Consider the following 15,201-nt stretch of genomic DNA (forward strand, 5'->3'; position numbering starts at 1 on the left):
TGAGCAACTCTGACTTGAAGAGAATATTTTCTAACTGGTTGCACAGTTCTTTTGTTAAACTACTCACTTCCAGTTCCTGAAAGGTGAAGAACAAGCTTTTAAAAATATTAATTGAATTATATCACTTCCCTGCTTTAAAACTTTTAGCAGCTTTGTTTAGATGTATTTGAAATACAAAAAAAAAAACAACAACAACAACAAAAAACAAAAACCCTGCATATACTTAACGTATGAAAGTTGATGGGTTTGAACATATATATTTGCCTGTGAAGCCATCACTCATAATCAAGACAATAAACATATCCATCACCTCTAAATGTTTCCTTGTGTCCCCTACCTATTTTTTAAACCTTTAATGACTTCTCGTTTCATTTAGAATGCAATATATTCTAACAGATCTTCAGGGTTCTTTGCAATCTGGCCCTTTCTTCCTTCCCCACTTAATCTCAGGCTCAAATTCCTTCTGCTCTATTAAAATGCCATCCTCACTTTCACACCTGGACCCTTTTCCCTTCAAACACATTAAACTCTTCAAGACTTCAGGGCCTTGCCATTCTATCTGTCAAAAGCATCTCTCCAGTGTTCTTTTAAATCACTGAGTTTATTTGGCATTAGGACAGATTTTTGTAAAATAGCATGATAAAGTTTGTTCTCTTCCATCTGTAGTCAGATGTCCCCATGGCTCTCTCCTTCTCTTAGTTCAGATCTTTAATCAAAAGTCCCTTTCACTGAGGCTTTCCTTGACCAATCTCTGACATGCTTCTTCCTTGCTTTTATCCCCTTTAGGACTTGCGATCATTTTACTTCCTATATTGGTAATTGCTTGTACTCCTAAGCAAAATAGAATTTTCTTACTATATTATAAGGATATAGTATAGTCTTACTATGTTATAAGTATATAATATAGTTTTACTATGTTATAAGGATATATATAGTTTTACTATATGATAAGTATAGTAAGTCTTACTATAAGTTCTTAATATTTTTAAGTAAGTATATTATTACTATATTACAGTCATTACTATATTATAGGGATATAATATAGTCCTTACTAAATTATGGGGATATAATATAGTCCTTACTATATTATAGGGATATAATATAGTTCTTACTATATCACAAATATATAGTATAGTCTAAAAGTATAGTAAGTCTTACTATAAGTTTTTACTACAAGTAAATATATTATTACTATATTGTAGTTCTTTGTAAACTGTAAGCATAAAACACAAATCTTGTTCCTTTTGCTCACTGCTCTGTCTAGACACTGCCTAGGCAATGCTCGGCCCATAGTGACATTTGATAAATACCTGATGATTGAGAGAAGAAGAACATAAGGTAATATTTGTAAAACACATTTTTTTTGTTAAAGCTATATGTGGTTTTAACGAATGCAAACATCACCTTGTTTTAATTCTCTCTGGGTATATTATATAGTCATAGCATAGTTATAAGTTTGCATTATCTTTTCCTAGATTTATAAATATTTTCTAAATAGAGAGGTTTTCTTTTCCCTGAAATCTGTGTGGGACTCAATCGGAAGTTTCCTGGGCATTTGTCACTCTGTTCACTATTGAATGTAAGTAAAATCTTAGCATTTAATGTAATAAATGATATAAAGAGGCTGAACATATATCTTAATTCCAAAACTAGACTTCTAGAAATAGGTTGTGTTCCTTAAAACTAAATAAAATTTCTATTTAGTTCTGGATACGATGATAGTTAAAAATAATACACTGACTTAGAATGAAGTCATTCAAGAAAGTTTTGTGAATATAGAACATTTTCTGCATTGATGATTATGAGGAAGCTATGGTAACTGTGATTAAAACAAAACATTTGTTCCTGCAGTGATCAGCACCTTACTGGGTTATCCTTTGGAGTTCTTTGGCTCAACTTACATGAAACCTACTCTAGTAAATTTAAAGGAAAAGGTGAATACATTGGAAGGCTGGAAAGGAACTGGTAGAATTTTTTAAAACCCTGAAAGCCAGACCTCGGGAAGGATGGGTCCTGAGGAAGCAGCGGGGATTTTCGCAGTAGGAACTGGGCTCCAAGCAACGTCTAACTGTGTCACTTTGATGGAGAAGCAGACTGGATCAAGGCTCACCTCTACACCCTGGGGGCAGTGCATCTGATCAGCCCTGCCAGATGATGTCCTGGGATGAAGAAGCAGCTAGTACAACGAAGGAAAACAGAGGAATATACTATCACTGGACATGGATAGTGTGGCAAGCCAGCCAAAACAAGAGTCCACTCTACCCTTTAATTCAATAGGTTGAGGTAGGTACCTAATGGCACAGAATCACTGAAGAGCGGGATAAAATATCAATTCATGTAATTGTTATTATACCTAAAAAGCAGATTTTTTAAAAAGTTGTTTTTGTTTCCATTTGGCTTGGTTTATATTTAGATGTCTGATAATTCTCAGAGATCAGATAGAAATGTCTGCGTATCATCACAGCCTGAGATCATGTCTTGCAGCCAACTCAGACACAATTTGCGAATACAACCTTGCAACATTCCTGAGCTTTTCTTTGTTAGGCTAATATTACAAAAATTTCCAAGAGAAAAAAAGGTCTCTACTTGTTTTATCCTGAGATGTAGGTGTATAAAAGAAGTAAAATACAAAGGCCTGTTTTTGTGAATATATAGGTGAGAAAACCATTAACATTCAAATGAAAATAAGTCTTCGTGATGGTCGTGTCAGATTTGGAAAACTTTGGCAATTTGAGTGACATTTCCGATGTTAATTTTCACATTTTGAATAAAAGCAGTAATTACCCTACCTGCATGTGTCATGTACAAGGTATTGCCCTCATGTTTCTGTATTTTTTTGTTGCATGTATGGCCACAGGAAGAGAGAGTTTTTCTCATAGCAATAAAAAATCAAGTGAAACCATTTCTGTATTTATGGTGTTTCCTCCCACTGTCTACAGTTTATTTATGTGAATGTCTATGAAATGGTTTCCTTGGTAACTAAAAGGAGCCTGGGTCTGAGGGACTGTATCACAGGATCACAGTTTTAGGCATCCATTGCTTACAAAACCTATTCAATAACAAAATGTAAAAAATCAATATCAATTATTTATTGAATTGATGTCTTTCTAGGGTTTTTCCATTTGGACATTTTAGGATCTTGCTCTACCCTAGATTTCCATGTAAACAGTTACAATTCAGGAGAAATTTACATGTATTATACATACTGGTTTAGAAAGTTACACTAGTGAGGCCCTACCCCTTTCCAAATCCATTTGCTATTAATTGCCAAATGCTTTTGCTCTCATCTGAGTAACAACTAGCACTCAAATGTTTAATGACTCAAAATCACAGAAAAAACAAGACTTGATGTGCCTCCATATGTCACACCACCACAGCAGGGGTTGAAATAAATGCCAGAGGTAATGAAAAAATGACTAGTTTTCATAGAATCATGCATGTTGTAAACAGCAGCTGGTTATCATTGTTTATTATGAAACAGTAGCAAAATGTCTTCTTTCTGATTTCTAGCTTCTCTACGTTGCCCTCTTTCGTATTGAAATTTTAGACACCTCTTGCTGAGTTCATTTGTATTCAGCTGTCATTTCTTTCACTCAGGCATTCTCTTGACTATCCAAGACTTTTGTCACACTATGTCATCTGAAGTATTTGGTATTAATGAAATTTTACATGCAATGCTATCACTTCAGAAATAAAGCTCATGCCACACTTGTGAGATTATAAAAACGTAGACTCGTACTGAAGCTAACTCAAGATGAACAGAGGTTAGTGGGTGGAAACTGGTAATTTCATAATTGTATTTAACCTCTGTGGTGCCTTAGCAATCATTTTAATAATGACATTATTTTTCCTATTCAATCACATAACACTTCTGTGCTATTCAGGAAACTACTTTGTTATGTAGTGGGCAGTAAACTCTGTCAAGTTTCATATCCTCCTGTTTTTTCTGAACAGATTTCCTAAAATATTAGAATGAATTTGACTATTTCTCTGGCCAGAAACACAGGAATGAGAGCTTGTCTGGTGTTTCTATTATATCATTAATTTCTCCGTCCACTCTCATCCCTTTCCACGCCACAGAATCATTATTGGCACGCCTGTCAAAATTACTAAATCACTCTTTCCTATTCTCTTCCTTTACCACAAAATGCAATGTTGAAATTATAAACACTGCTTCCCTTCTGTAGCATGCATTGCTCACATTATCTGTACTACTTTTAGAGATTAATCATCAGAAATTAAAAGATGGAATAAAGCCTCTTTCAAATAAACATTCTTCCTCACTCTGGGTCTCTCACTTTATTTCTAATCTGATAGGTCGAAATTATGCTTTATACTGACAAGAATGTTCTCTCACCTTGCAGATACTTCCCCAGACTTGAAATCTTGTTCAAGAAGGTAGCGTTTGATTTATTTTCCAAATAATGTCTTTTAGATTAGCGTATATAAAAGAAGATTCCTTTTCCTTGATTCTGAGGATCCAAATGTTGAGGCAGATTTTATCTCTACTTTGAGTTAGCCGAGGCTTATTGGTTGCAATTTTTTTCCCACTCTTTTCACTGACATTCCAAATAACTATTTAAAATATGTGTATATTTTGAGATATATTCTGAGATGTCTGAAAATTGTCTGCCTTTAGTTAGATGAGGCTCCAGATGATCATTATGTGAATTCACCTAGAATTGTGCTATATCTTAATTCTGCCAGTGCTCATGTTGGTAATGGGGTTTTCAATTATTACGTAACCAAAAGATGTTCAGGTCAAGGTTTTCTTAGAGTTTCTATCAGGGAGCATAGTTGAGGCATTGAAGTTTAAGGTACAGAGTTGATGAATATGCCAAAAATAAGATGAATCCTAACTGAGCAATTTGTTTTCTATTGAGGTCAATAAACTGATCATTGCAACAAGATCACTGCATAAATTTCTAGCAACATATGCCAGTTCATTTGCCTTTTCCCCTCTAAGGAGATGGCATCTAAACTGAGACCTGAGGGAAGAGTGAGAATTAGATTTTAGCAGAGATCCTGACTTGAGAAGGAATTGATTGTTGATATGGAGCTGATATAAGGTCAATGCACCAGGAGTGAAATGAGCCAAGCTAATAATTTTACCAGATAGACTGGTATATAATTGTATATAATCTGGCCCCATTTAAGCAGGGCCTGGTAGAACATGAGGCAGCTTGCATTTTATCCTATGAGGACTAATAAGTTAAAAGATGCTTTTTAATATTAGAGCAATGAGATCTGATATATACTGAAAACAGCATTCCGATATTGGGAAGAAAATAGATTAGAAGAGGTGTGAGAATAAAACAATGCACACAAATAATGTTATTGCCGGGCTGGGAAGAGATGAAATTTTGAGCTGGGAAAGTGACAGTGAATCTAGGGAAATGCAGGGAGATTCAGGAAATATCATTCAGAAAGATTCAATCAGGCTTGCTGATAGATGAAATGTTGGAGTAAGGGAAGGAGAAGAACAAGAAGGCTCCAAGGCTTCTGACTTGAGAATCTCTGGATAGTCACATAGTACAACTCAGGTGAGGAAAATGGGATATTCTCAGGATTTTGTGGGGAAATTAAAAGTCTGTTTTGAACATAATAAGATTGAAATATCTATAAGACAGTTTGGTAGAGATGGCAAAAGGGCTGTTGGGCATATTAATCCAAATATTATTGAAATGGCTAGGTCGGGTATTACAATTAGGAGTCAAAAACATAAATGGAACACCAGAACTTATTTCTCTTATCTACCTGTAACTTTGTACCTATTGATCAATCTCTCCCAATCTTCTGTAAGCCGTACTCTCCCCAACCTCTAGTAACCAGCATTCTTCTCTCTACTCCTATGAGGTCAATGGTCAACATTTTTAGATTCTACATTTACCTGAAATCATGTAGTACTTGTTCTTCTGTGCCTGCAGTACTTGTTCTTCTGTGCCTGGCTTATTTAACTTAACATAATGTCTTCTAGCTTCATCCATGTGGTTGAAAGTGACACAGTTTCACTGTTTTATGGCTAAATGGCATTGTATTGTGTACACATATTACATTTTAAAAATTCATCTGTTGCAGAGTTGTTGGCCTATAGCCAACAATAACATATTGTAAACTTCAAAATATCTACAAGGGATAGTTTTTGAATGTTTTCACTACAAAGAAATTATAAGTGTTTAAGGTGATGGATATGCTAATTACCCTGATATAATTATACAATGTATATATGTATAAAAAGTCACACTGTACCCCATAAATATTGACCAAACTTCAGAGAAGGGACACGTGCTATTGTAATTGGGGCCATTGGGACTAGATAAGGTTGTTAACTGAATGTGTCTGTAGGGGATGGTGGTGGTAGATGCATCATTTTAAAGGAGAATAGGAAAACGATAATAGTTTAAAAAGCTAACAAGCCATTTCCAAGAAATGTTGAAGCCCTTGTGATGTTTTTCATCAAGGATTTCAAGTGAAACTGCTCAGTCAGTTGTATGATTTCCTTTAGAAATGTGTAGATGCTTTCATGTAGCAACGAAAAAGGAGGATATTTGGTCTCATCTAGGATTGTTTTTTACTTGGGTATAAAGGAGGAAAAGGGAGGTAAGGGATTTAAGGATTCTTCAAGGGCTCAATTGTAATATTTGAGCATGAAATAAAACCTGGGCAAGGAGAAACATGAAGATAGGATGAGGCTATTGACATTTTTTAAAAAGTGGTATGATCAATGGATTGGGTGTCTTGGTAAAGTGAAAGCATTGCTAATATGTAGATACATATAAATGTGAATCAGAAAGACCAGAGGTGACAGCAGAGGAATGAAATATTCCAAGTTAAGGCATATAAATCTCTATGGTATAAATATGGGAACAGAATTTGAGGCTGAATGAAAGTAAAAGTCATTTGACATCCAGAGGTACAGGACTGAGAAGAGGTACATGATAAAGAGTCACCCAGGAAGTATTAGGAGTCACAAGTTAGTCTTTAATGTAAGAAAAGTGACAAAGATATTGGTAAACAGAAGGATTAGAGAAGAGTAGTATTCTTGAAAGCATATGGCTCTTTCAAGACTTTTTTTTTCTTTAGAGGAAGAAGAGGAAGAAAATATTGTTTAGATGAGGGAACTAAGAGCAAGAACACTCTACAAACTTTTTGTCCTCGTGGTACAAAGGGACATGAAAAAAAAAAACAAAAACAAAAATCCAAGCTTCATAGAGTGATACCAGTTTTTGGTTAACATATGAAGATGGAAGAACTATCTTAGGGCTTAAAATATAACACCCTTCCTAATATCGTTAATATCTACATATATTTTCTTATTTAATTCTTATAATCACTCCATAAGGCAGATGCTAAATTGTCTCAATTTTATAAATGAGGAACTCATAGCTTGGAAATATTGAATAATTTTCCCATGGTTACATATCTAGTAAATATTGATGCCAGGATTCAAAATCAGGGCCTCTGACTTCAGACCTAGCTACAATTTCACCTGGTTCTAAAAAGTGGAAGATTTGCTTTGATCTGGGGGTAACTACGAAATAGGATAACATTAGTAGTGATGTTACAAAAATAGGATAACATTAGTAGAGATGGTAGACGAATGGAGAGACTTGTACTTCAGGCAGTAACTAAAATGAGTAGGATTGTGAGTGCTGAGAGTTTTATACCCAGTCAGAGCAGAAATGATATAATCATTTCTAGCACTAGCTCAAAACTCATTCATGACAAGGATGCTTCTGGAATAAATTAGTTAGTTGCATATATTGGCAACTTAATCATGGAAACACGGGCAAGATTTGTAGATGGCAGTAAACATTTCTAATCCTCACCGATATCTGGTTCACTTTCTTTTCCTAGCCAAAGGAGGAAAACTTCAGTCTCCTTGAAGTTAGGCAGGGCCACAGGACTAATTCTTTCCAGAAAAAGTGAGAAGAAGAGATGTATGTGTCTCTTTCAAGATAAGGCAGTTGAAAGTTCCAAAGCAATTTTCTATGTTTTCTTCTTCCAGTGCCATGACAAAAATGGAGGTCTGATGGTCAGATGGCCAAGCAACGAGGTAGAAGTAGGTGAGTCGTGTGGAGGCTGCTGCTGTGGAATGCCGCAGGGAGGACAGCTCTCCTGGAGAGTCACCCTCTCTGGCAGAGGAATATGGTGTTAGGCCACTGATACAGACTTACTCCTCCTGAGAAATACAGAAAGGGAGAGAAGTTGGACCAGATGAAGAGAACAATATTAACAAAGAAAAGTTAGAAATGACGAGAAGACCCTATCTAAATATCAGTGGGATTATCAGTGGAGATTTTTTTTTTTTTTTTAGACAGGGTCTTACTCTGTCACTCAGTCTGGAGTACAGTAGTGCAATCTCAGCTCACCGCAGCCTTGACCTCCCAGGCTCAGTCAATCCTCCCCTTCCTCAGCCTCCAGAGTAGCTGGGACCACAGGTGTGTACCCCCATGCCTAACTATTTTCTTAAATTATCTGTAGAGACAGGGTCTCCCATGTTTCCCAGGCTGGTCTCAAACTCCTGGGCTCAAACAACACTCCCTTCTCAGCCTCCCAGAGTGCTGGGATTACAGGTGTGAGCCACGACACCTGGCCAAGAGATTTTCCCAAGTCAACATTTCTAACAATTTCTTCTCAGATCATGTGCTATACTAATGTACATTGTAAGTCTGCTAGCACGGGTGGGTGATTTTTTATGTACAGCCTTTTTATTTTTATTTTCTTAATGGACTACCTAATATCCCTAGAAATTACAATTTGGAAAATGCTTTTCTAAATTTTATTTTAGGGTGTTCAACCGGTTGATATGCTATAACCACAGTTCTTAATCATCTAATCTTAATTCATGTAGATAAATTTACCCAGAAAGAGATGATGAACACTGTGAAGAAAATATATTAGAATAGCTCACCTTTATATATATAATTCATCTCAGGAGATCCAACCTACTTGAGGGAGCATTTCAATTCATCCCTCAATCCATGCACATTGGTACGCTGCCTGAGTTACTAGCTCATGGAAGTAGAGGATGCTAAAAAACTTGCTTCTCAAGTAGTTCCAGGGAAATAATTGCAGTCTAGAGGTATGATCTTTGACTAAGAGATATGTAATCTAGAGGTATGATCTTTAAACTCAGTCTAGTATAAATCATCCAGTACTATACTGGAAACTATTTCTTGTTTTCAAGCATGTAATAATTTGTATCTTTTAACTATGTTGACGGATTGCACTGACGTTCACTTACATAGTGCTAAAGAAATAAAAATACACAAAAGTGCTTATACAGGCAGGCATCTAGTATTTTTTTCTTATGATAAGTTTATATCATATTTAGGAAAAGAGAAACACATGGAACATTAAAGTACATTAGACATGAATTGCCATAAGGACTGTTGGTGCAGATTGAGGACGTCGCCAAGAAAGAGGAATGGGGGTGGGGGTTTCTTTCTTCTTTTACTGCAGACCCATCTTGACTTGGCCATTTACTAAGAGAGGAAAACTTGCTAATGTTCTTGGTTAGAGATGGAGAAATGGATTTGGCAGAGATTACTAGTAGAAGTAATCAAAATCTGAGCTCCAAAGTACATAAACTCTATTCTCCTACTTGTATTTTTGGCTGCAAATACCATCTCACATTTTCTGCTCCCATGTCTTAAAGATACCTAGGAAATGTCTCTTGTTCTATTTTCCACCTCTTTGGGGTGATTAAAAAAAAGTCAGGATTCTCTAAAGCTGGTTCACTCTTTTTTGTGTTCTCTGTGTGTGTGTCTCTTTTTCTTTCTCTCCCTTTCGCCGTCTCTTTCTTTCCCTCTGCGTACCTCAGAAAATCCTGAGTAAGGTAGTCTCAATTTAGGGGAAGAGGAGGCCCTGTTTATTCTTGAACTTAAGGAGTATTCTCTTACAAAGTTTCTTTGAGGCCCTGAAATGAGATATAATGCAGTATTTTGATCTTTTATACAATTTTTCTTGAGTATAATAAATAAATATCTCAATCTTCTTTCTCTCTCAACTAAAGGAGAAAGAGAAAGAGAGAAGTTTTGGGCAGTGTAGAATTTGGACATTCCTGGAATTGTGAGCACAGTTCTCTCTCTGAGACCTTAACTTCCAGGAGGTGCAAGCAGTGAATAGTTGAGAGTTCATTGATTATTCCAATCAGTTCATGAACATTTTCTCCAAAAAATGTCTACAGTCCTATTTTTAAACATCCATCACATTATATCATGCTCCTGCTTAGAAGTTTCTATTTGTTTTCCTTTAGAATGAAGTCCAAAGCCCATTCCAGTGCCTACCAGGCTCTGTTTGAGCTCATTCCATCCCCACTTCATAGCATCTCTCATGTTTTCCTCTAAGCTTCCAACACACCCAGGCTTCCCAAATACTCACCAATTATTTCCCATCAGTTCATGACTGATTGGAATCCCAGGGAAGCCTTCATGGTGCACAGGAGATGAGAGTTGAGTTTGGGAGTAGTACAGGCGGTTAGGAGATGAAATAGTATTTTAAGATGCAGAGCCAGAATAAGCCTTTACCAGAAGATAAAGGAGGCAGAGAAGCAGAAAAGTACCTGGCACAATATTTGGGGTCTTGTAAAGAACAATATGAACAAATATTGAAAACTATAGCCTGGGGGTGGAATGTGAGCTACACGCAGTGTCCTCACTAGGGAGCTTTGTGTTGAACACGGAGTCGGTGTCCCTTTCCCTACCCTGCACTCTTCTCTGTCTCCTGCACAATTTTACTTTCTATACACCAAAAATATCCTCCAGAAAGCTGCTTACACTCCTCTCCCCACTTTTGCATCTCATATCCATTCTTCAACACTCAAGGTTCAGCCTCTCCTCGTTGCCCTGCCAAAACTGTTCTTGTAAAGGTCATTTGATCCCAATGGTTCCAATTCCAATGACACTACTTTGTCGTCACATGCTGTGACTATTCACCCCTCATCTCAACCTTTATTTTTCTTAAAACCTTCGATTCCTCAGGATCCTCTAACACCATAGTTCCTTGCTTTAACTACAATTCAATGACCTTCTCTCTTCTCAAGTTCCTGTGATGGAGCATCTTGCATGACTTGGTTTCTAGGTCTTGGAATCGCTAGGACCAGGTTTAGGATCACATCCTTTTTATATCTATCCTCTTGCCCAATCTTCTTGTGCTTAAACATTGTAAGTGTTTATCTCATTCCAGACTTTGACACCCCTGATTTTTTATGTCCTACTTCTTACATAATATCTCTATCTTATCTTCTAACATTTAAACCTATATGTTTCACTGTATTCACCATCTCACCCAGCTCTTGTTAATAATCAGAAATTATCCTTGATTACTCATTTTCTTTGTAACTCCATGCTAAATTAACCATTTATTAGGTGTTTTTTTTTTTGTGGGAAGGGGTGCAGGGACAGGGTCTCACTCTGTCACCCAGGCTGGAGTGCAGTGGTGTGATCTTGACTGTACTAACTACAACCTCCGCCTCCCGGGTTCAAGCGATTCTCCTGCCTCAGCCTCACAAGTAACTGGGATTACAGGTGTGTGCCACTATCACCTGGCTAATCTCAGTTCCACTAATAACTTCTATCTCCACTGCCAGAACATTATTGAAAGACAAATTACTTTTTACCCAGACTTCTGAGATAGGCTTCTGTGTGGTCTCCTTAGTTTTATCTTTGTTCTCCTATAATCTAGTTTCCAAAAAATGTCTACAATCCTATTTGTAAATATCCATCACATTATATCATGCTCTTGCTTAGAAGTTTCTATTTGTTTCCCTTTAGAATGAAGTCCAAAGCCCATTCCAGTGCCCACAAGGCTCTGTTTGAGCTCATTTCATCCCCACTTCATAGCATCTCTCATGTTTTCCTCTAAGCTTCCAACACACCCAGGCTTCCCAAATACTCACAAATTATTTCCTATCTTAGATTTTTTTGCTGATCCCTGAGCCTAAAATTATATAAACTTGTGTTTGGAATTATAGCATTCTGTTGATTTCCTTATAATTTTCAGAACTTAATTCATGTAAAGCTTAATTCATGTAAAGCTGATTTATTTGTTACATATTTTCCCCGTTAAAAGGTAAATTCAGTGAGTACAGGGACCCTGCCTGTCTTGCTTACCACTTTATGCTTAGAATTGAATGAATTGTTTGCTAGATTATCAATCAATATTTTCTGTATGAATGAATATTTGTTATCCAAACAGTGGCTCATAATGTGGCTTGTTGGGAATAGCATTTTCAATAAGAATGATTAATTGGTACTTTAAATTTCTAGTTCCTTTATAAAATTAAGTTTTTTTTTTAACAAAAACCTTTAAGTAAATGTTAAGCCTGTAACTATTATTTACATATATTTTTATTTTTGTTCTCAATGTATTTGGTCTTCTACTTTCAAAGTAACATTTTTATTGGTATGTTACTATCTATTTATTGGATCCTCAGTAACACTGTTGTCAACAGCATCCACAAATGGGTACTGAGTTTAAAGAGATGTACCATATTCTGGCTTGAGAATGAAATAAAATAGCCTGTACTAACTGTTGCCATTATGATATTTCCTTAAAGCCTAATGAAAATTATTGCCTCTTTTTGAACCTTTTGTGCCATCTTAAACATGAATTTGAGCACAAGGCTTATCTGTTAAACAAATGAATAAAAGAAATCATTGAAAATTTAAGAAAAATAATTCACCAGAAATGCAAATTAAATATAAATATATATGTCTGTAAATGTAAATATGTGTGTATATACATTTACTTTATATCTGTATCTGTATGTATACATGCATATGGGTGAAGACAGAACTTAGAATTTCAAGAACTGGTAAAATAGATGCTTTTCAGGTCCTTTTAGATCTTAAAATAGAGTGTTTGATAAGTTGGATCTGTTGTCTCAGAGTAATGAGAATTGAATGGGATCAAGTGGACATTTTTGCTTGTTTGATTCAATTGAATCTGTTTTGAAAACACATTGAAATTCAACAAACTCACCCGACTGTATGGATGCCTCCTGTGTGCCAGGCTTGGTGCCAGGTAATGAGGATTCCAAGATGAAGGAAGCGTACGCCCTTCCCTGGGGTTCTTCATAATCTTGGGATTGAGATTGCCATGGCAAACTCGCATGTATAGTACATGTGCTTTGTATCTATAATATGAAGAACATATAAAATGACGTCCACGTGGAATTATTCTGCCTTTGAGGTGAAGGAATGTTTCAGAGTTTACCTTATGCAACAAACTAAGCAATACTCTAATTCTCATCACTAGAGTGTTTTACTTTTCATTTCATTTAATGAGATGCTGCATTTTATATTTGGATCTATCTACCATTCTAGCTGTTATTTTTCCATGGATCTCATGCTATGACCATTGGTCCCTTCTTCCTTCAATTCTGTTTAATGCTACCTGCAGCTCAATCTAAATCACAAACCAGGTGTAATGATGTATTAGAAGCCCCTTTCTCACCAGCAGTGGATAGTGAATCTCACTATGGTAAAATCCATATCCAGTGCCTTGGACGACTAAGTAGGAGCCAAGTGTACTTTTGCTTTAATCTCCTTTTAGTTATTTTGGTCAATGTGACAGCACTTCTGCTTGAGTTCCTCTTTCTTCTGCAGTTCCTACCTTGGGACTAGAAAAGCTATGATAAAGCATCCATTTGCTTGAGACCAAATAGACTTTCTAACTATTGCCAGCTCTCTCCTTAATGGCAACCCTATTCCCAGAACTCTCAGCATCTGCCTACGATGGGCCGATTTCAAAACATAACAGCACATCCAACTTACTGAGCATCTCTATCTCTAGAAAGGTTTGTTTAACACTCATACTATATTAGTTCCATTTGAATGTCAAGTATGAATTTATTACACGTTATTTATTGAACTCTTTTTGAATATTAAGTTCAAGGTTGCTAAACCGTCTTGGATATTAATATAATGATCATGATGAAAACTTCGAACACTCCTAACCTAGACTCTTTCCTTGAATTTTCTCTTTACAACATACCCAAGTGGCTATATATGCATGAATAACAACAAGCATTCCATAGGAATATTTACAGGTATTAACAGGCAGGAAAAAAAATCAGAGGATTTTTAAATTACTAATTTAAAATGTATTCCAGTATGCCAAGCTGTTGTTAAATCATCTGTAGGTCCAATACATTTTTATATGTTTTTTTAAAACTGAAGAATAATGCTTGACTACAAAAGACAAATTGTAGACTTTATTATAATAAAAATAATGATTTGGTTTTGGAAATCGTATGGATTTCCTTGTGGACATAGGTTGTGAATAAAGTTTTTTCTTCTTTCTTATTTTTGGTTACCACATCCTACACCTAATGTGTTCTGAGGATGATGATGTTTTGAAATTTACATTAAGATACCTTCTTGTTAATAGGAGTGTAACTAACCAAGGAATGGAAGAAACAGTGGAAAGTAGTGGGAAGGACCCCAGCTTGCTAGCATGAGGTTCTTTTTATTTTTTTCTGCTACCCAATGATTCTTAATGATTTCAGGGTCACACATTCCTTTGAGAAACTAAAGCTATGGATGGTCTCCCTATAAAAATGTAGAAACTCTGTGGCAATTATTAAGCCATTGTCTGTCAACTTGAAGCCCAACCTTCTCCACTGTGCTTGGCCATTGTGGAGCTGGAACTCAGACCACTGCATTCTGTTTTGCAACTGACTTCCTGTTTGGCTTTGCCAATAAAAATGAAGAAAGTTATCCCTTTCTATCTGCCTCTCCTGGACTTCCTGTCCGTGAGCCCCTCCCTTAAGTTCCTAAGTTTATGCCATTGTTTCTTTTTCTTCTGAGCACTAGGGGTTGCGGTTATTTTCTGTACTTGCTTCTTCCATGATAAAATGATACTTAACATTTACCTTTTACGTTTTATTTTTAGGTAATGATTCCTCAGATGAATTCCCTCCATTCAAATAGCTGGTGTGGTTTTAGTCAACTGGACCGTCACTGATCAATATTCTTTCATAAATAATTTTTTTTTTTTTTTAATTTTCAGGAGGCTGATTAATTCTTGCTTAAGAAGTAGTTAACCCAGGGCCGGGCGTGGTGGCTCACGCCTGTAATCCCAGCACTTTGGGAGGTCGAGGCGGGTGGGTCAAGAGGTCAGGAGATCGAGACCATCCTCGCTAACACAGTGAAACCCCGTCTCTACTAAAAATACAAAAAATTAGCCGGGTTT

At 36.3% G+C, this 15,201-nt stretch overlaps 1 long non-coding RNA gene across 1 annotated transcript in view; it reads left to right on the forward strand.

Moving 5' to 3' along the window:
• Positions 1-1,250: 1,250 nt before the first annotated feature.
• LOC123573931 (uncharacterized) overlaps positions 1,251-15,201 on the forward strand; it is a 37,673-nt gene continuing 23,722 nt past the window's right edge. The window contains exons 1-2 of the long non-coding RNA XR_006698666.2: positions 1,251-1,338; positions 1,852-2,283. This is a non-coding gene — a long non-coding RNA (uncharacterized lncRNA). The remainder of the gene's footprint in view (positions 1,339-1,851; positions 2,284-15,201) is intronic.

Source organism: Macaca fascicularis, chromosome 6 (genome assembly GCF_037993035.2).
Source record: "Macaca fascicularis isolate 582-1 chromosome 6, T2T-MFA8v1.1".
Lineage (NCBI taxonomy): Eukaryota > Metazoa > Chordata > Mammalia > Primates > Cercopithecidae > Macaca > Macaca fascicularis.